We start from the raw sequence: 22,919 nt of genomic DNA, 5'->3' as shown, positions 1-22,919 counted from the left end.
TCTATACTATTGTAGATAGAAACATGGTTCCAATTGATATTTTCATTATTTCATACGCTCTTTCAATTAAAAACAAAAAGGTTCTAGTCCGGAGTATCCCTTTAATGCAAATTTAACATAATTACTCGCCATAGCGGGTTTTAAGTGAGAGAGATCACTTTTGCCACCGTTTCTTTTCGACGCCCCCTTCCCTTCCCTGTATTTCACTATGAGCCATTATACTCAACATACTTTTGCTTATGTCCGTACCAGATGAGTCGGGCTATTTCGAGTTCTTCTTTGAACATGGTCTGGTTGCGACAACTCCGATGCTGCAGAGTGTGCAGACTTTTCTCTCCACCTACCCCCACTCACCTCCCTGCCTTTTCTCGACTGCAACTCAAACGCGCTTATAGCTGTTTTCTCCCTTCTCGCATTCTTGGAATTGCTAACCCTTTTAAGCGGATTAGGAACGGGTCGAAAACAAAAAGAGTCGACAGACTTTATCCCCTCTATATCTCCTTTTCATCTTATATGATGTCATCACCATTATTGGGATGTAATTTTTAATTACTTTGGTGTTATGCCTAGTTGTTAAGCTGATCTTTTGCACATGATCGTCGGTATTGTCAGGAAATTATGGTGTCCAGGCCTGGACTTCGGAGCGATTAGAGGTGAAGATGCATGGACGTTTCAGGTTTCGGTACAGCTGCAATCTTAGTGTTTTCGATAATTATTGAACACAATCCTATTTAATTTGACAGGCATGATTTTAACCCATTTTTAAATTCAGGCAAACTATGGTGGAGACTTTGATATCGAAGCGTTTGTCTTTATAGAGGTGTAAAGATGGACGTTTCAAGTTCTGGTCTCCAATCTGTTTGTTGAACACAATCCTATTTAATTTGACAGGCATGATTTTAACCCATTTTTAAATTCAGGCAAACTATGGCGGAGACTTTGATATCGAATCGTTTGTCTTTATAGAGGTGTAAAGATGGACGTTTCAAGTTCTGGTCTCCAATCTGTTTGTTGAACACAATCCTACTACTCTTCATTTATCAGGCAAACTGCGTCTGTTTTTATAGAGGTGTAAAGATGGACATTTCAAGTTCTGGTCTCCAATATTTTTGTCCAACACAATCCTACTACTTTTGATTTATCAGGCAAACTGAGTCTGTCTTTATAGAGGTGTAAAGATGGACGTTGGTAATTGTTGAATACATTCTTACAATTTTGACAAGCATAATTTCTCCTATATTATTTAATTTAGGCAAATTGTGGTTGCCCTGATTAATATATTCAGACAATTTTTTATCAGATTATTGATGGTTAATTTTAATAGTTAAACCTTCTTGCACGACGTAACCCTCAGTTGGTCAAAGGTATATACCCTTCTTTCCGCTTCAGATCCATTTTTCTTGATTTTTCTCGATCACTTCTTTAGTGAAAAAACCTTAGCGAAAACTAAGTATTATAGCCCCGAAACTAAATCGACATCTTCTTCTCTTTTTTGGAGAAATTGGAATTGCTCTTGCGGCTGCAAAGGGGATATAACTTTGCAAAGGCAAATAAGTAGGGGGCATTTTGCGTCGACATCACCGGTGGCGCCACCTATCCTAGATGGGGGTTTTTCCATAAGAATTTCTTTTTCTTTTTTTTTCACCCTCGATCGCCTTTTACCGCGAGCGAAACCAGGGTTGCAATGAAATATGGCTATGAATTTACGCTTTCCTTTCGTCCGTTTTCCCTTCGTCTGTTTTCCCTTGTACTAGTAAAGCAGTCTTGGCGCGATAACTTTCCGCCAATTCGGTCACTTACATAAAGGAAACGGGGTATAGGCTGTAGGGCTGTGCATTTCTCTTTACTCTCGATAAGTACTCTTATTTTCCTTATAGGCCTGTGCGAGTACTCGAGTACTCAACTCTAATCTGAAAAAGCGCTAAGCCTAGGCTCGATATCAAATTTCGAAACTCGAAATTTGTGTGAGTACTCGTGAAGTTTCGAGTACTCTGCTCAAGACTCGAATCTGAAAAAGAGCTAAGCCTAGGATTTTTAATCACTGGAATTAAAATGGTCTGGTTATCAACGAGTACTCGTGAAGTCTCAAATCTGAAAAGGCTATAAGCCTAGGCTGGTTAATTACTTGAATTAAAAATTTTGATTAGGGCACGGTAAAGGCAATTAAATGTACTCCAAACAGTTCAAGGTTCGGCTGAGTACTCATATCCGAATTTTTAAGAATCTGCTCGACTCTTTGAAGAGATGCTTGCACACCCCTATTTTTCTTTTTTTCGGATGTCCTCTTCCCCGCCATTCGTATTCTTCGTTGCCATACTTACCTCATCCGTGCAACGAAAATTTTTGGGTATTGCCGAGCGGTGACAAAATCGCATTAGCGTATAGGGTTGGGTTTTTATTATCCTATCTCTCCATCTCTTTATCATCGTAGGCTACGTTATGTACCGAAATATTTTCCGAGAGATATATGTTTTGTAATTTGGCTGTCAAGTATTTTATATATAAAAATTTCCATTTTGTTGACCACTTCATCCATCCAATATCGGTCTGTTTTATAGAGGAAATATTGAAGTGCGTACAGGTTTATCAAAACTTCGTGGAACTAGATTAAGAGTTTAATGTTTAAGCAGTTCTCTCACTGTAATTCACCTCATTTGGGTGGCGTAAAACTGAACTGAATCGACTCTATTGTCAAGTGTGTACTGCTATCGGGATATGTATTGATTATTAAGCGTGAAGTATTGACGATTAGTAATGGGTTATCATTGAGGAAAAACTACAAATTTCCAAGTAATTGTTTGTTATCAAGTTAAGATGTGAAATAGGTTTTTCCCAGTAATAAATTTAAGAAAATTTTATTTTTTCCACTATAAGAAAATATGTCAACCTGTAAAAGAGTACACTTTCGCAAATATTATAGGTTTAACATTTTTAAAAAGCAGTAAAACTTAAAAAAAGTTTATTTTTAAATTTGTTGTCCTCATTTTGACTCTTCGTCCATATGGTGAAGGGGATATAATATACCTTGGGGAAATTCTTTAGGACTTTGCAAATTCCGTGTTCTTGCATTTTTTTCTCTTCTTACTTCTAAAGCTGTAGCAGCATGCAGCTAGAGATGCGTTGCGAGGATAAACGGTAGCTATCTTGAATAGCTTAAACCATAGAAGAGTGTATACACAGTCAGTATAGTGACATGACAGGGCACTGTACTAAATACGTCGCGTTAAATAGAATAAACGATCTTCTTAAGTGATGTTCTTTTCCACCTTCATCTCCTATGCCTCCATCGCACCCATCTCTTTCCCGCAAAAAGAGCAACATCCCCCATCTCTCCATCCCCTCTCTCTCTCTTTCCTCTTCCAATGTTTTCTCTTCTGGGTAAAACTCCACTCCGTTATACCTGGTGATTCTGGAAGACTGCGCGCATTTTTCCAACGCGTACGTGTGCTATCTTATATATATTTTTTTAACAAAAAATTCTAAAAATATTCCTCGCGACGCTCCTTTTTGCACGCGCTAGCTCTTCCGCGTTTTTCTCCTTTGCCAAAAAAACAAGGTGTTTTCTTATTTTGGTGGTCCGGATTCTAAGAGGCTGAATGCGCTATATATATGGGAGAAACTATCAGACGTTACTTAACCCATTGGACTCAATATTTACGCTGTACTTGCATTATAATATTTACTAAGAATTTGTTAAACATTTCACGAATATTGACCTCTTACCAATTTAAACTTGTGAAGTGACGTTTGATTCACACGCTGGTTGGGGATATTCTTGGTAAAACAGAATACATTTTCGATGCAACATAATATACCCACTAATAATGTTTTTGTTTTTGAAAGAAAGGGTTTCCTTGAAACTAGAATGACTAAGACGAAGAGGTATAAGGCTTGAAAACGCGCCGATGAACTGTAAATTTTCGTTGTTTTTCGAGGTTTTTAGAGCATGGGTGTTGTAAATTTGAAAGTAATACTATGTATGTATGACTCATTGATTTTGTTTTGACTTGTATTGTTCCTTTTAATTTAAAATTATTGTAAATGAGCTGAGCTGTATTGCATTGTACGTCGGCGTCGTTCGCGCATTGAGTTTAAAACGGAATATGGGTTAAATATAACGGAGCCTGTATTTAACGGCGCGCGATAAAGAGTGTATTTTTGGCGACTGTGCCTCGTTTCCGTTCATCTAGGTTTTCTAAATAGTCGGCTCTCGCGACTATAAGTCGTTTTCGATTAAGAAGACGGTAAGACACCCGGCTGCTTTCTAGAACCTCGACTCTCTAGGTTTCTTTCTGTTATAACCGACCGACGACACTCTTAAGGGAGCTTAAAACTTTTTATCAATTCCTTCTTTCGTGTTTAGACAAGGATGAAAGTCTCTCTAGATTGGCGTCGAGCGAGCCCAGGTTTGATGGTGCGCGTACAAACTAAGAAATACACTTAAACCTCGCTGCATGCTCGCATACTTTTTTTGTATTAGCGCCAAACCTTTACCACCTTTAAGTAAACCGCCATTTTAAGATGTTGCGCTGTACGCGAGATGCTGCGGGCTCGGCTATATACTTAAATACTCTCTCCGCTAGTTGCTCCTTGCTCCTTTTCCTTCCCGTCTTCGTCGTAACTCGTGGGTGACCTCAAAGTAGAAAGATACGTTGAAAAGAGACAACCCAAACACGTGTCAAACTGATGTTTAAAAAATAACACTCTCTAGCACTCGGCGGTGAAAATTAAAATTTACGCGCTTAAACTATACGTTGAAAACTCAAATTGAAACACTCGGTTGAAGGAAAGTTACGAAGTATATACGGGAAACGTTTTACCAATCAGAAAAGTCCATATTTCAAAAAGTCTTAATCGTTGTTGAGAAATTTAACTTCTTTCCTGAAGTGAAGTCGTGATTGAAATAACGGAACTCTGTGACATTCAGTATCACTTGGGTGTATGGGTTGTGATAGGCTTATTGAAATATCTTATGGGAAAGCGACGGCTGTCGATTTTTACCCCTTGGAGAACTTACTTATTGAAAGCGTAGTGTGCCCGGTCCAGGAAGGTGAGAGTTTTTCCAGGCATCACCTCCATTACGTAATCCAAATACGTAGTCCGAAAAACTCCCACGCGTCAGGCCCGAGACACCTTTCCCACTCTCTTTTGTGCCCGTTATATTGACCGAAATGACAGCTGTTTGATTAAAATGCCATCTCGCCTCCTATAAGGTTACCCTGAGAGTTTCCCCCCCCCCCCACCTCACTCGCGTTGAGTTGAGTGTTGGGTCTCCTAGTTTTTCACGGGATCCACTAGAGGGTGAGGTATGTTGAAGAAGGGACATTTTTTTTCTTTCGTTATATACGAATGATGGGGAGGCGGAAGAGGAGGAGGAAGGCATTTTTTGAGATGGCTAATGACAGCTGGGAAGGCAACTTTTCCGTCTCGATGTGTAGGTGGATCCAATCGATGTCTAAACGTTTTTGCCCAGGGTATGCCTCCCTAACCTTAACTGCATACCGCTCGAGCTGCCAAATTTGTTTCTCAGATCTCAATTTGTCCCCAGCATTTTTGCCCAATGCGATCAAATTGGGGAATGGGAAATTTAAACGAGCCCTAGCTAGCGGTTTCATCTCTCGCGCAACACGATGCATGGTTTACTTCGGTGGATATGCCAAATCTACCAACTTCGTAAAGGGGATTCAATTATAGATTTTGCATTGCTAAACATAACAAGAGATGGTACGTCGCATTACCACCAGACGTATAGTGTTGTATAAGGTTTTGTTCAGTGATGCAGACATCATTATTGGGTGAATTCGTCATTCACGCTATGATGAATCAAGTCTTTCGGTCAGGAACGCGTCTAATTACCTCCGTGCACCATTTTGACTTATTTGATGGACTGTTTGAGAACTCGTGTCATTTTAAATATCACCCTAGGTTTTTAACGAGGCTCAACAAGTGTCTCGTGCTGTACTACATCAGCTAGGTTCTTTGAGGTGTGTATACGGTTCACCAAAGTAAAACGCTTTGGTTAAAGTAGATTTTGGCGATCTCTCGCTATAGCTGGCGGTAGCCTATCTTGTAAAAAGTTAAAATGGAAGGATATCTTGTTAAGAGCTCGTTGTCGGTCATCAACATTGGTACTCTGGCGCGTAATCAGGCGTAGAATGTTTCCAAGTCAGAATCTCGCCAAGTTCTTTACACTTTCTGTCTCTCTGACGACGGTGTGAGTGAAGTCTTTCCGATGTCATATACCATTTTGGCTCGATGCCGCCTCCGAATCTCACCGATTCTTAAAAGTCTAGCTAGCGCTAGCTGTTACCGGGAAAAGGTTTTTTTCAAAATACCCCAAGCGGAATATCGTCCCGTCTAAATACTATACGACTCTTGTTTTTTTCCTTCTTAAAGAAGACTCTTGGGTGTTATACCCTCGAATTCCTTTTAACTAGAATCGTACGAAAAAGATTAATTAAATCTTTTCGCTCTTTCTTTCAGTCTCTCGCTTTCTCTCTCTCACTCTTAGCTAGTGGTAAAACAAAAGTGATTTATTAGGGAGATGGGCCGCGTCAAAATCCGCAGTCTTTTTTATACCCCAACACGGACGGGATCTTTCTTAAATTCTATTTCAAATTTTTTGTCCTCGTGATATTTAGAATCAAATTTCTTCTTAACCCTTCTTTTTTTCTTTACGGTACGCCAGATAGATTCTAGACTATGCGTATAACTAAATGTATACAATATACCATAAGTTCATAAGATATGTTCCATAAGTATGACACTACAGAGACTTACAGCTCGAGCTAGTTCGAGAACGACAAACGAGAATTGAAGTCCTACACTCGGTTAATTTTGCAGAACTGCCATCTTCCTATTTAGTCTGTTCTAAGCACTCACCAGGCGTCGCTTTACCTCGAATCTATGACGTGTTACCTACGTCACTTCATGACAAGCTCTCAAGTAACCATTGACAAACTTATGGAACAATTCTTATGAACTTGCGTTGTGTATAGATATAATTTGTTGGATTAAGGCCAAAAAAAGAAGATCTCTCTGTTTTGGGGAATGTCTAAACGCCATTGTTAGTGTGTTATAAGACGGCGTTTTTCCACTATGACGACACTAAGCTGGTTGCCGCGAAAAAGAGGGAAGAAGAAGAAAGTTGAAGAAATAAGAGGCCAATTATTCGTCAAGGCAAATTCCTATATCTCTTTTCTTTTTAGAGCGTAACGAGTTCCCCCTTCTTCTTTTCTCTTATTGTCGTCGTCATCGACGATTTGAAACTTTCTTAATAATTGTTGAGGGTTTTGTTGATGCCGCCGGGGAATATTTTTAAATGTTTTGCAAACCATTTTGCACGAATTTATTTGTGATTGCTAAATTATTTTAGAAGCGTGTATAATTTTTTTTTGTTTTGAGGATAGGGACGTGTGTTAAGAAACTCCTTATTGAAACAAAATCACGTGCAGTTTTCAGGTTCAAGATTTTAAATTTTTCTTAGTAAATTGTGGATGAATAATGAAAGATAATTTTATTGCAAAGGTTAAGATATGGGCTAATAAAGATATAAATTTTGTTATTCGTCTTTGGTCTCGCCACTCTTGAAAACCGAAAGAGGCCTAATTTTTGGAAAAAATATTTCCTAAATATATCAGTAGACATGGATATATGAAACCTGTAAAATTTCCAAGTACCTTTTGAATGCATGCATGCAGTTTGGTGGTACGGTAAACATGCTTCTTGAGATAACAAAATTGAGAAATAATGAAATTTACTCTTTAATAATCTCAATTTTATATCTAAACCTTTCCAAGAAGAATCAACAAGGTTTCTGACGAAATAAATATGAAGTCTAATCTTTCCATATATTTGTTAACGTAAACCATGATTAAATACGTGTACGATAAATAAAAAAGTTGACTCGAGATTCGGTTTTAAGTTTTCTTGGTTCTCGTTAATTTTTCTTAAAGATTGGTGGAAGCAGGTTGATTGCCGCCTCATACAGATACAGTAAAGGCCCTTATATCAATCAGTTTATTTCGGTAAAGGAAGATAGGGAGAATCAGAAAGTCCCAGGGATCGGTGTACGGGTTTTTTTTTTTTTTCGAACTTTTTTTTGACCCTGATCCGCGACCGTTTCTTTCGATAAAACTGCTTAAGGGGGAGGAGGAATCGTACAGTTTTGGAGGGATGGGTATGAGTATACAGAGATCTAAGATTTTGGCCCGCTCATCACGTGTTTCTTCTTCTTTCTTCTACGGAGCTATAGGTTTTAAGGGTTCATACAAACCTGGATAACTCGGGGAAATGAATATTTGACAAAAAATTAAGGAAATTTTCAAATTTTTGGTAAAATTCAGGGGAATCAGGGGAATGTTTGAGTAAGTTTGCTCTGAAGGGGTTTCTTGAAGTACATGAACAACTCCGGTTGTTGTTACTCCATGCCATTGGGAAAAGCCAGGGATATATATGGGGAAAAACTGGGAAATAAATGTGAAAAACGTGCAAAACTCGGGGAAAAAACCTGGAAAAGTCTGTTTTCCAAAAGTTGTATAAACCCTGCTGCTTTTCTGTTAAACGTTGCCAGGCAGTTTAGCTTCGACGAGATTCACCCCCCTGCTTTTCTATATAATGCGGTATAACACGGGACTTGCACCTCAGTTCTTATCAATTCTCTCCCACTGAAAAAGAAGGGGATATCGTCTTACAAGGAACCGGGGCATCTGGTTCCTTTATTAGGGTCAAAATGTGTGGGTCTAATCTCACTCTCTCCCTGTACTTCCCCGTATGTATTTTTCTCCGGTTCGAAATTTTAGCTTTGGCCTCAACGAATCTTTCACCCCCTCAGCGTTTCGCCACCTCATCTACGATTTTTATTAAAAATGATAGGTTGCTTATAGTTGCCTGATAAGGATGTTATATCGCCTCCTTTTTATGTACGTCCAATTAATGCTGTTTTTTTCTTCTGTCTCTACTCCAAAAAATTTTTATATTTCTTTTACTATATTTTTCAGGATGTTCATGATGAAATTAGTGCGCGTTACCAATTGTAGGATCGTGTTGATTAATGATTTTCGTGTTTAACAGATCCTATATACAGTGTATTCTTGATATATAAGTCTGCCATAAATTAAGGGGAATGTTCTTTGGACTCAAAATCAGAGTTATCAGAAGCACAATGTATAAATTAATGCCCTCTTTAATCGGTTACGACCTTGAAAGGGAATTATATTTCAATAGAAAAATCAGGTTTTCAATTACGCAATAAATTCATTGTATAATTGAAACCGCGATTATAAGCATTTGATATGCTGTTTTGCTAATTTTATAAAGTGAACTGAAATGAACTCTGGAAACTTTCAATATTTATCTTCATCTCAGGATATCATTTGCAAATGTATATAGAATTTTTAACTGAAATGAAATGCTGGGAAAACGTTATTAAGCGTGAAATTTAGAAAACATTGAGCCCCGTTTTTCATTTGCGAATTTCCCCGAAAGATGAATTTAAGTACGCTATTTTATTTTGAATTCGTAGAAATTTTAAAGAATTTGAAACGGGCGTGTTTATTACGTAATGAACTTCGTAATGTTGACAGTCGAGGCGTCAACTCGAGCTCGGTTTGTGGTGTTTTTGGCGACAAGATAGTTACGAAAGGGACGTACGATATCACTTGACTTGCACGGTTGAGCTTTGCATCCTGCATGTCTGAATTATCCATGCATCTAGCGACTCAAGTGATAATTATACATCAAAAAGTGATTTATTTTTCAAACCCCAAGAGTGTCTTTCACCCAAATGTATTCCATCTTCGGTGACACCAATAAGATCCCAACGAGCGCGACATTTTACTTTGAAAAATTCTTTATAATTCCGCAAAATTTAAGTTAAACTTTTTTCTTCGCGCCCTGCATGCATGTTCATGTATACTCGAACTAAAAGAAGACACAGTGTTTGGGATTTACTTAAAAACTCTCTGGGGGTACATTTCTTCATTTTGCTATATTAGCTAGAACTAGCTCTCAGTGAGTTTAAAAAAGAAAATTCGACTTAACTTCTTAAGAAACTGAGAAATCCCGGGATTTTACTGGGAACCCAATGGAAAGGAACAAGGTGTTATGATCCTGAATTGCTTGTTATTTACCATGAATGATTTTGTGTCCCTTGCCTGTATCTAACAATTATGTCACACTTTTGCTCGTACAGTACTTCATGACAAGCTCCAGTTTGTAACCAGTGACAAACTTATGGTACATATCTTATGATATTTTCATTTACTGTTTATTCTTGTCGGAATTTCTCAATTTCCTTGGTCACATTTTCGTCATTTCGTGGTAGAATTTCGGGATAAAATACAATTACATGTGAGTCAAGCTTCACCAACCCAATATTCTTTCGTAAATGGGATAAATTAGTGTTATTTCAAGCTTCTTGTTTTTAGTTTAGAGACGTATATACGCGATGGTCCTAAAGGTTTCCCATTTTAAGCCTTTGCTCGCTAGCGGCTTTCAAAAACAGTCAGCTTATTTTTTTCTTATATTCTTTTTTTCAAATTCTCTACAAAACAGTATTTCTTGGCAGCAATTCAATCGTGTTTACGATTTGTGAGAAGTGCATTGGTGGGGTTTTTGCGGCTGTACCTTTTAGGATTTAAAACATAGTTCTTCCTTATAGTCACTTTGAAAGGAGGATCACCGAAAGAGATGTATCAATTTAGGACAACGATCCTCTATAGCTAGTATTTTCCCCCTAGCTTGTTTAAGAATTATCAAATATACATAAATTTTTAAAACTCGGGCTTGTACGCGGATGGGGTATTGTTTTTGGCCAGGTTTACGAGTTTGGGACTAAATATTTGGTTCCTCTAGAGGTTAAACCGAACGTTTTCCCTCTCCTTCCTTCCTTTCCTCTCTCTATATCTTTCCTAGGGATTATTTTGGGATTCGCTTCATCGGTTGCGCTAAATTGGTGGCTGTAAATTACTTAGCCTAAAAATAAACGTAACGAAAAAGGTTTGAACGCGGAGTGCTTTGTGTATATTCGAAAATATTTGGGTGAAAATACTTCTTTCTTTCTTTGTGTTTATGTGATAAGGGAAGATTTTATTTGGGACAAGGTAGTTTAAAAGCAAACCAATTAGGATTAAATTTGCAGCTGTAATTCATTTCAAGGCAACACTATGCAAGCGAATTAAGACACGAAGAACGGCGTGTTTGAAATAAAATTATATGCCACTTTTCCACCTGACCTATAAGCTCACCTTTTTGCCCATCAATATGAGTCGTGGGGTATTTTGATCCGCACCCACTCCTCCTACATCAATAGATCCCTCATTTTTATTTCTGTCCCTGCTGTACAGGTCGATGGTTAGCCCTCTATATACTTCCTCCATCTCATAACCTGATTGATGAGGCCACACCTTGGCATGACGTTCACTTGGAAATATTGGCCCTTTCCTAAAATATTATATAACACTTGGCTGCAAAACCACCTTCGATTCCTAGCTGCTGCCCATACCAGAAGTTACCTATAGAGCCTCCTTAACTTTTAAAATAAATTTACTCATATAGACCCACGGTGCCATGGTTTTTTTTTATATATAAATCCCAAATAAAACATACTCCATCCAGTATGGCATGCACCGCAGTCAAGAGTTTTAAAGTTTTCTACCTTGAGCTAGGATCCCATGCACTTTAACTAATTTTAACCTTTCGACGCCCTGCCTTTTTTTATTGACTCTAGTGGGCGCTCGCCCATGTTAGGATATGTACTGTAGTTAGGGAGAAATCTGACTACTATCTTCAGGAACGTACGTTCGCGTTTTGCTGCATGGGAAGTTTCTTCCGTCGCTCCCCATCTTGGTAGGAACGAACACACACACACTTAGCGACTGTTCAAATATTTGTCGAGTCTTACCTGTCATAGGGGCGTAAATGCATGGAGGAGGAAGAGAGGTTATAGTGGAATTGTGGGTACTCTTCCACTATATTATAGTTCATAAAAGAGTCGCCAGGAGCTATACGCGTAGCTCTTTTATTACGTCGGCTACTATCCTTCATGCGTATTAGGTTTTTCCTGCTGCGGGGTCCTTCTCATATATATATATATGTACCTCTTCAGCTTAGTAATGCAATTGGATTATGGGTAGGCCATACTGTATGCATGCAGGGTTTTGTAGATATGAGGGTCTCTTTACCTTGGGAAGCGTCATTCCCCTAAGATGGTCGGACACGTAACATCATTCAAATTTTACAACTTCCCTATAATTGGGGAAATAAATTCCATTTGATTATTTTAAAATTTCGTGGCCTGGGTAGTTGGTACAAAATGGGCAAGTATCCTACCCCTTTTCCCAACCTTTCTCCTCGTTCCCATCATCTTCGTCGCTGTATACCGTCTGACATACATATTTTCCTTTCCATGACCTTACTTACCTCAAAACCTGATGTACTTACCGGTGCGGCTCCTAACATAATTGAATTTTGGATGGTGCTGAAAGGGGTTAAATGTTTTTCTAAGTCAAGGTGTGCCTCTCCCGAGTTAATAAAATTGAGGGTTTTGCATGGCATGCACGGGGATGACGTATACGTAGGTACCTTGAGGATTGTATTTATTAAACTGATTAATTGCGGTGAAGTTTATAGGGAAAGGTTTGGGTCTTCTATACAGGGTGTTTGTGAAAAGTCCATCAATAATGAAAGGGCGTATTTATTGGGCCATTTTGAGTCGAAAATGTTCTATGACATTTTGCCGTCCGAGCCACGGTTTTCGAGTTATGATTTGAATATTTTAGGGATGACCCCTTCATTAAATTAGCGCTGTCTTTCAATTTCTTAATTAAATTTAAGGGGTCATCCGTAAATTACTCCAATCATAACTTGAAAACAGTGGCCCGAACGGAAAAATGTCATAGAACATTTTCGACTCAAAATGGCCTAATAAATACGCCCTTTCATTATTGATGGACCTTTCACAAACACCCTGTATACCTTTTGATGGGCATGAACATGCATACCTGAGAAACTGTCGAGAAATTTCTATGTGCCTGCGTCCCAAAATTGTTTACTTTTTACCTTGTATAAAGATTGCTGTTAATTTATCCTTTTTACTTATTGAATTTTTTCAAAGTTTCAAGCCGTTGAAAACATTCCTTAAAAACAATTGAAACAGTCTGCATACGGATAGTTTGTCTCGGGGTAAAAAACGAAAGGGCTAGAAGTTGGATAGCTTTAGAGAGGGAGAGAGAGAGAAAGGGAATCGTTCTGCAGGAGAGAAGGAAAAGTCATTAGTTTTTACGTCGTGGGTAGTACCCTTACTCGTTCCCTTCTTCTTCTTTTTCTTCTTTCCTCCCTCTATGTTTCCTGTTAAAATAATTTAAATTCCCGATTTAACGAAGGTAAGAGATCTAATTTGGGACTGGGATCTTTCCTCTTCCACGCACGCAGAGAAATCGCAGCCGCGTTTTTATTATTTTTCCAAAAGACCTCCTCTAGGTCCTAGAATCGTCTTCAGGGCCCGCGCGCCGCTCCGTTCTGCTCTTTGGCATCATTCCACTCCGCGTGTTTCTCGTCTCAGGTGAAACCTCGTCACATTCCTCTTGCAAGGAGCGCCAGGTAAAACCTCTCCGGGAATTCCTCGCGCTCGCGCTCTTTCTCTCTCTCAGTATCTCATCACCATCCGAAACGATCCCGCCGCCGCCGCCAAATTGCTATTTTTAAAACGATGGCGCCTTTATTCCTTTTCTTTTCTTTCGAGCGACCAACCCCATCTCCTATTCGACTGTCGAACAGGTGATGATGTTTATAAGGAAGTTGTTTTGGAAGATATATTTTACTTCCAGACTTAAAGGCTTCATCTTTGTCGCGATACTTCCGGTATCGCGTACGTGTCAAGTATGTTTCAGGGTTTATATACAAACTTGCGGAGAAGCTGGAAATGTCATGGAAGTAAATCGTTGACGTAAAATTCATGGGAAAACTCGGGGAAATTTATAATTGTTTTTAGTAAAATTCAGGGAAACTCGGGGAAATTTGTGAGGCTTGAGTAAGTTTGCTTTGAAGATGTTGCTTCAACTCTCGTAGTTATTACCCACTCCATAAAAAAACCACTCTTGCACATTGAAATATCAGGGAAATTAGTAGGGAAAGCCCATCATGGAAATGTCAGGGAAATCGGTTCTCCACAAGTTGTATGAACCCTTTACTTATTTGACAGTTTTCTTTTATCTAATGCCACATCTCTAAACTTTGAAATAACCACACACTCTACTTGTATAAAGTTTGCCGGCCCTTCCAGCGCAGGTACCCATGATGCAGTTGAATAAAACTAGTAAATTTCTCCCTCTTTTTTTTTTTATCTTCCTTCGTAAATATCGTATATCGTAGATCGTATAAAAAAAGGAAGTTGGAATCGATGAGGGGGTTTCTTTCTTATATAGGCGTACCTTTACGGTATTTCCTACATAATGGTCCCATTAGGGAAGAGCTTTCTCCAAATTTTATTCCTCCTCGTCTGTTTCATCCTTTTTTATCGTATCCTACCTTCTCTTCTTTCTTCTCCTTCCGAATTCAGCATCCTCTTCTTGCTCCCGTATACCTACTGCATCTTCTCGAATAGGTAAAGGTAGTGAGTGTGTTGTTGAGAAGGAGCGAGAGCAAGAGAGAGAGAGAAAGAGAGGCTCATGGGGTAGTTATCGAAAGATCGGAAGATAGGAAGCGATCCCTTTAGCATTGCACCTTTACAACCTTTCCGGAGGGAGAAAGGGGAATTCATTCGTTTCTATACCAGGTTCTATCCCGTTGACCCTATATAGCTTCGTTCCCTCTTATTGTAAACGTTACACGATTTCTTGTTTCTTTTAGGTTCTCCCTGCTGTGCTGCTCTGGGTTTGGGTTAAAACTAGTAAGATTGAGATTTCGGAAGATGTATTTTGAACCCAAGGCTTACCTTAATATTTAATTGTAATAATTTTGGCAGCCATACCAAAACGGAGTATCCGCGAACCCATTTAATATTTTTTTACGGTGAAACTTGATATTATAGTGCATCGGTCCATCTTGTTTTTATATTCGTCGGTGACCCCGCCGCGGGTTCGTTTCGTTTACCTTATTCTCTAACGGCGATCTTTCGCCCCCTACATTTTTTAGGGGGGCAAATCTATCTTATATAACTTCCTCACATCATCTATGTAATTCTCTAACTTAGACAAGTTCGCACCCAGTCTAATGACATTCTTTGAACAAAATTATTGAGGGGAATTAAAAAACCAACCAGCGCGAACGAAACCCCCCGTCCATGCAAAACGAAAGCTAACTAACGAAGTTTTGAGAAATTTTTCAATTATATTTGTTTATATATATATATATGTATATAACCATTTCTAAAATTAAATTAAAACCCTTGTAATTAACGTGTGTATGGTAGGGGTATCTCCCAGTTAAATTTTAAACAGTGTGGCGTGTAATCAACGTGTTAAAATCCAATCCAGGTTTATAGCAATTATCATGTAGGGCTTCGCTGGCCAACCAAAACATAATTAACTGGATAAACAAACTCAAACCCTAAACACCCACCCCCCATCTTTCTCTCGCCCCTCTCTCTCTAAACTTCAAAATATCTCTATCTCCAACGCCAAAACAAATTTTACGAAACATACACGGACGGCAACGAAAATTAGAGTTAGCTAGCTAGCTACCTGATAACATTACGTTTACAAGAATTTATTTAATTCTGCCAATAAAATTTAAATTTCAACATCCTGACACGGAATTTGTTTCTAACAAAATCGCAGTTTAATTAACTCCAACATTTCTAGGTGTGTAATTATTCATAGTAAATTTTAATTTATTCATAAATGTATGTAGCATATACGTACGTATACACCTAGCTAATTTGAAAATATTAATTTAAGCAGACTTCCTCCCATTATCAAATTATCAGGGGTTATTTTATATTATTATTTTTTTGTTTTTTTATAAAACACTGCCTAAATAATTCCCCAGCCAGGTACAAAAAAATACATGGTACGGTAGGGGGAGGGTGATGTTTTTGTATAATAAAGCTAACTTAATTAAGACCTATGTAAGAAGGTACCTAGCCTATAAAGGCTGCACCGTTAATTGGAATTTTTTTCACTCACACTCTGCTGATTCTGACTCTCTTCCCTCTCTCTCTTACCTAACCAACCCAACCCCCTTTGGTATATATATTTTTACGAACGTTCCTGGACAAGGTTTTTCGCTAATAAACTCGCTAGTTTCCCCTGAGAGGTGAATCTAGGTGTTTTTTTACGTTCAAGGAAAAAGGTTATTATACCTTTGAACAAGGATGGTGCATGCATGTATGCATGGTGGTAAAAAAAAAAAAGACCTTAACCCTACTTCGACACTAGTATATTTTTATAGCTTTGTGCTGTGTTTCTTTTTTTTCGCTCTCTACTGTACTGTGTAGGTTGCCTAGTTTAATGGTCTTTTTATAAAGTTCTGTTCCATAACTTGCGGTTGGTTGGTTGGGCTGTTGGTGTAAAAAGGGTTGGGTGTACAGTTAGTGTGAGCTCTGGTCTGCGATCATGGCTTGTGTTTTTTTTTATGTCGGGGTGTAGGTGTACGTTCTGATAGGGTTCACTTCTGAAAGCACCTATTAAGATGCTATAACTTGAACTTTTACTTATGCGAATGGGGAAGGCTTGAAGGGATGGTGTCTAAGGTTGTAGTTTTTCTCTCTCTCTCATAATTTCTTAATCCCCCTTTTTTTTTCACTGTAAAATGTTGTTTAAACTACAGACAAGTGTTGCCAGTCATTTGTGAGTTATCTATTTACAAAACATTTTGATAATTTGTTAGGGTTAAGAAATTTAGAGTAATTCTTTCATTTGAGTTAAATTAAAAACAAATATTGTAAGCGGCAACAATTAGCGACATATTTCTGCTCTTATATGCTACATTTTCAAATATTCTCTTTTGGGACCACACTCTTGAAATATCTTCCAACCAAATACAATTGTCGTAGCAATGACTTCAATAGTACAAAATATCCATTATCTTATACCATTAAATCTCGCGTGTTTGTTACAGTACACCGAAAAAGTGATTTTTTTTTTTTTTTTTGGTAAATCGCGTACCATACACCGTTAATTCTTATCCGTCCAGTAGATCAAGCAAACGCTTACCCATCATACCATGCAGGTTTTCTTTCTCCCCAAATATTTACGATAATCAAAATAACCCGAATTCTTTACCGGAATAGTTCATTTTCGACCCCCCACTCCCAACATTCGTGGCCCTCTTTAGTCTTAACCCAAACCTTGATGGAATGATGATGCTCCTACTCGCTCCCCCGTATGGATGGATATCTGAGCCGAGAATCTGCACCTATTTCTTACAGGGGATACCTCCCGCGTTGTGCCTTGAACACCAATACCAAAAACCAAGGGAGGAGGAAGAGAGAAAGATCAGTAGGAGTGTGAAAAAATCTGGAAAGAAAGAATATCTTTCATATAAGTAAAAATAAAAGAGAGAGAGACCATCCACCATCCACCCCCGACCTTTCTTAGAGACTCAGACTGCCCCACGTTTGCCTCCTTTTTTCCCTTTAGTGTAGGCTCCTCTTTCTTTTTCTTCCAACCGTTTTATCGGCCACGTGTATCTGAGAGTTTTCCAGTCTCCTACAGTCTTTTTACCTCCCGTTTTTGCCACAATCCTGATTCGTTAAAGGGGAACTGACTGACTGACTTCCAATTCAAAATGTGTCGCACGGTTTTTCATGGGAACTACAGCGCCATTTAGCTGCAGTGGCTAATATGACTTTTAAACTATAGTGATTATATGTAAAAATTCTTTATAGACTATTCTATTAATTTCAGAAGAGATGCAAAAACCATAGGGGCGGGGGATGTCACCTTCTTGGGTTATTTCTATCGCGCCAAGAAGCGCCGCTAGAGGCAGTGCGAGTCGGCTTACGTCCCTCTGTGTGTAGTGAACTCGGGTGAACTAAGTCCACGTGGAGACGAGCCTTATTTTTCAAGGTGACTAGGGTAAACAGGATATACTAAAGAGAGTGGCCAGTAACATAACCCTACTTGCATTTGCAAGGCTTACCTAATCTCAATGATTTCTGATCATATTTTCATCCATTCGCAATATGCATGCTTTCCTTCAGTTAATTCTCCTTTAAAATTGAGAATTCTCTCTCCGCAGCAGCCAGCCCCTTGCAGTACCTCCTTTTTTGGACGAATTTTTGACTCCAGCTTTAGGAACATTTCTCTCTCTCTCTCTTTTTCGCTCCTAGAAAAAAAAAGCGAAGAAAAAAATAAAAAGTAAATGGTTTCTGGTTTTGTACTTTGAAAGAAGAAAACAGGGCCAGGAACAAGTCGAAGAAAATCTTTGGACGGGCGCTTCTTCCCCTTACTCCTCCTGGAGTTGCCCTTGCTCCGTATGATTCCTTGGTCCCCCCCCCCCTTTTTTTACTCTTCCTGACTTCCTGAGGTACCTCTCTCTTTTTCCTTTGGTAGCATCTATTCGCGCGGCTGTTCCAAATGGTTTTTCCAGCCGTGATGGAAACTGAGGGCCTTTTTTTCCTTCTTTTCTTTCTTCTTTTGGGGGTTATTTTTTTTTTCCTTATAGGTCGCTTTTGCCCCTGCCGAGTCAATGTAAGGTATAAGGTAAGGATAGTGAAAAAATTGAGGAGGTATAGGGTTGAAGGGAGGGCGGTATAAGTTTCCGGGGTGGGCATAGAGGGTGGGCTAAGTGAGTTTTACTGATCCGAGCAATTGGTCGTTTGTTACTGGCTAGCTTCTTCCCTAGCTTTATCGGTCATTTTTACTTTTACCAATTTATTACTTAGTTTTTGATGCATCCTTCTAAATGCGGTATTCGATTTGATCAGTGCATGCACGAGTTCAGCTTCTTTATCTTCGTTTTATTTTTATCTATCTTCATTTAACTATAAATTATACTTCACGGTGCCCATCTTATATTTTTAACTATAGCTATATATAGGAAGTTAATCAAAATATAATTAAATTAATTTTAACATCATTTATAACATAGTTTGAAAATTGCTGGATTTAATGTGATGTTTAAATTATAAATACCTCTAAGCAAATTGAAACAACTGTTACTTATACTGACGTCATATTTTAACAATGAATCACCCTATCCGCATTATAAACTGACCGTTTCCTAATTATATAATTTAGATATATAAATATAATTGCCTATCGATAAAAATATGGTTCGGCCCAATTGAACCCGGTTTCAATGAACCGCATATATACGACTCGTCATATATTGAATCCCATATCTCCCGGCCTGTCAAAATTAGTCGTACGCCCCACCTGGATTCAATCTAGTATTAAGGATTCGGCTGCATGGCTTTTGAATGTTTAAGTGCATAATGAACAATTGTCAATAATTGAAGCTAGCTGCCACTAACATAAACTCTACCGTATAGTTTTTACCCTAGGTCATTATTTATCCCGTTGTATATATAAACTATGATTATTAAGGTTTGGTCATCATCCTTTCATTGATGGCGCGCGCACGGACCTAACTCTCCGACCACTTTATCCGTCAGGGACCCCCCTTCGATTCGTCACTCGAAACTAATTGGGCCTACTCGCGATTGAACTCGGCTATAGCTTGCCATGGAGTTTTGGATAATCCATAATCGGTGTTCGAACCATCCGCCTCATGGTACGTCGTACTCCTTTATACTTGGGTATACCTGTATGGAATTAGTGATCGCTCTCACTCTTCCGCCGCCGCCGCCGGTGTGAAAACGCTATACTGCCTCGATGATGGAAAACGGCCGCTTCCCTTTAGTTTAGCTAACCAAGGGTTAGGAAGGAGAGAGAGTGAAGATGGAAGAGGGGAATCAATTTGTTCCCTTTAAGCAATAATGCGCTTGGTGTTCCTATCGACTGTTCTGCCCCCGTAATGGTGCCAGCATCTGGCATCGGGTGGGCGCGGGCCCCTTTTGCCAGTCGATTCATTTATATATAAGGCTTGCTTATATGACCTTTGGAACCTAATTTCAAGCAATAAGTATAAAAACCTGGCTCACTCCCTCTCTGTAGGTATATCCATTTATTTCTTTCGCTAGCTACCTTTATGGTATTTTTACCTTTTCTTGGAATGACCCTATTTTTCGTTTATTTCTTCGAATTTATAGTGTTTATTGCAGCGTTTTGCCGTTTTTCTTCATAGTTTAGGCCACGACTGTTTTTTACGTTTTTATTTCGTAACTAGGGTCAAAGGCAACCCGTTGGGATATTTTTATTACTTTTCCGTCGGCCATTTTTAAATATGGGGCAAATAGAACCCGAAAACAAATAAAGCCCATCTACTAAATATTAAGTGAAATACGTTGAAACGCACCAAATTTATTTTATAAAGTTTTCTACATTTCTGTCCGCCATTTTTCAAGATGGCCACGTATTGAAAAAATCTTTCCAAGTCTTTGCCTACTACTTAAGAGTAACGTCCCTGCAAATTTTCAACCTTCTAGATGAAGCGGTTTGTCCTGGGCATTTATTATCAGTTACCCCTGTAGAAATGTTTATCCCACGATGCACCAATGCTAGAGTTGAAACAAACTTCAAAGGTTATGGTTCCTCTCTACTTTGCAAACTGTTCTTCAATAGCAAGTTGTTTAAAATAGTTTTACCAAAATACCAACAAAATTATATACAGTTGTTTTACCTCATAATTTTGGAAACCCTTCTATGCATGAAACTTTTATTAAAACCACGTCCAAAACAATTTTTCTGGGACCTTCATAAAATTCTAAAGAAACGAAAAAAAGGTGATGGGAATGTAGGGATAGCCTTCCTCAAACTCTTACCTTCAACAAAAAAAAAACGGAATAATCTAAAACGAAAAGAAAAAAAAAGTAAAACTTGCATAATTTTGCATACCGGTAAAGGTTTCGCGAAGTTGAGTTTGTAAGTCTTTTGCGGTCGCCTCGACGGTCGGGGGGTAGATGGCTTGACATTAGCGATATCTTGTCGAGGTAGGGATCCCTGGAATCCTTGGGATTAAGTCCGTGGTACGCCCGGCCACCATCCAAACCCCAATACCCCCATGCACCTTTCCTACTGTAACTCTACTCCCGTTATCGACTTCTATACGTATATGACGAAAAAGGTACCAAGTAGATTTAGCATTTTCACTTTGATTACGCCAAGGAGAGGAGGATAGACGCTGTATAGTTTTCATTTGCAGAATGTACCGAGTACCAAGGTGGGAACCCGGGTATGGTACAGACACTTAGCTAGCGCCCTTAAACTTGGTCGATATTCAACCTAAAAAAATTAGGAAAGGTGCAGGCGCGAGCTACTGTCGCCTCGATTTAAATAAAAATTATGGTCAAAGGCCTACCGTAACGAAATCCAAGCGCGGTGGTGCCACTCCGTATAAATGCAAATTTCTAAGGTTTTTTTATTCTCTTTTCCACTCCTGTTCTTACTCCTTCCTATACCTCTTTCGGTCTAATCTTGGCAAGAAGAATGGCAACGCGGCTGCCACCTAATTAATATTCATGAATCTACCTTGCACGGCCTGAATATTACACCTTCTTGCCTTCCTTCTTCTCTCCCCCTCTCTCCTTTCCTACAACTCATCCAATACCCTAGGACTATTAATTTCAAGCTCCTTTTATTACGGCTGATTTTATAATGAAGCCGAACCAGCTACTTTTGCTGCTACAGTCGCCTTTCTAACTTCTTTAAATATGGTTTTCCCTTCTGAAAGAACATTATTATTTCGATTCCATTTTTCTTTTCTTGGAATTTTTTTTTTCTGAGAAGGTAGTCTTAGTTCTTTCGAGGTGGGTGAATGATTTTATGTGCATTAAATCCATTTTATAATAATTAACACTGTAATTAATGATGGGGAGAGTTTATTAGGTGTGAAAATGAGATTGGGGGTCATTAAGAATTTGTTTCAATTTTCGTTCTTTTTTTTAATTGGAAAATAAGGAACTTTCTTAATTTGTTTGGGAATGGATACGGATTTTAAAACATATATTAATTAAAGATTACCTTGAATGATTACAGCCGAGTTCATAGACATGCCTGGGTTAATGGCCCCTATAAAGAAACCATCGAAAGCGCGTCGTCTGCTTTTCCACTAAATTCCCATGTGAAACTATTTTAACTGCTTGATTCGCACCTAAGTGTTAAGATTGCAACATTTTTTTCCAGGCGTTTTGTAACGTTCTGTTTGATGTTTTTTTCCCACAATCTTTATCCGAGGTCAAAAACTATATGGTTTATAAATCTGTCGAAAACGTTTTTACACGTCGTGAAAAACCATGGTCCATAAGTCACCGAGGCTTAATATCTTTATCAATATTTTATAACCCTCTTTTTAAATTGCCCTGTTTGTGTACCTCTAAATGAAGGTGGTAATTTGGGGGCTACTGAGAAGTAGATTGAAGCTAGAGAGAAAAGACCTATAGGTTAAGAGAAGAAGGGAAAACCGAAAACTGGCAATGAGAGTTAAGACCCTATAGTCTCCCCTTTAGCAACGGTAGTGGTGGTGGTCATGAGTTAGGCTTAGAGAAGGTGTTGTTGTTAAAATGGATTGCAATTGTCTCGACGGGCTCTAGCTCTTAACACTGTTATTACGAGTCGCTTAACGGTGTTTCTCGGGCTCTCCTAAGCGACGTTCTTCTCTTTATATAATAGAGAGTAAGTGAAAAACCAATTTCAGCCTGTTATAATAGCCAGAAAGAGACCCCTGATGGAGCTCATACCACCCTATATTTTATTGACTTTTACTATTCGGCAAAAAGCAAAAGAAAATAAGGAAAAAATTCTTAGAACAATAATATAGAAAATAATGCCTATGAGAAAATATCGATATTACCTTTCACAAAGATAGAGAGACAGTTTCCAAGCTTAACCTCATCAAGAACATTATCGCGTATTTAA

At 38.6% G+C, this 22,919-nt stretch overlaps 1 protein-coding gene across 2 annotated transcripts in view; it reads left to right on the top strand.

Annotated features, from left to right (window-relative positions):
• The window catches only part of zfh1 (Zn finger homeodomain 1), a 173,603-nt gene that overhangs the window by 9,164 nt on the left and 141,520 nt on the right, over positions 1-22,919 (top strand). The window lies entirely within an intron of this gene.

This window comes from Phalangium opilio, unplaced genomic scaffold (genome assembly GCF_054372755.1).
Source record: "Phalangium opilio isolate 3A_F unplaced genomic scaffold, DU_Popi_V2 ptg000024l_1, whole genome shotgun sequence".
Lineage (NCBI taxonomy): Eukaryota > Metazoa > Arthropoda > Arachnida > Opiliones > Phalangiidae > Phalangium > Phalangium opilio.
The sequence above is the reverse complement of the archived record's forward strand: the minus strand, read 5'-3'. Positions and strand labels throughout refer to the sequence as shown.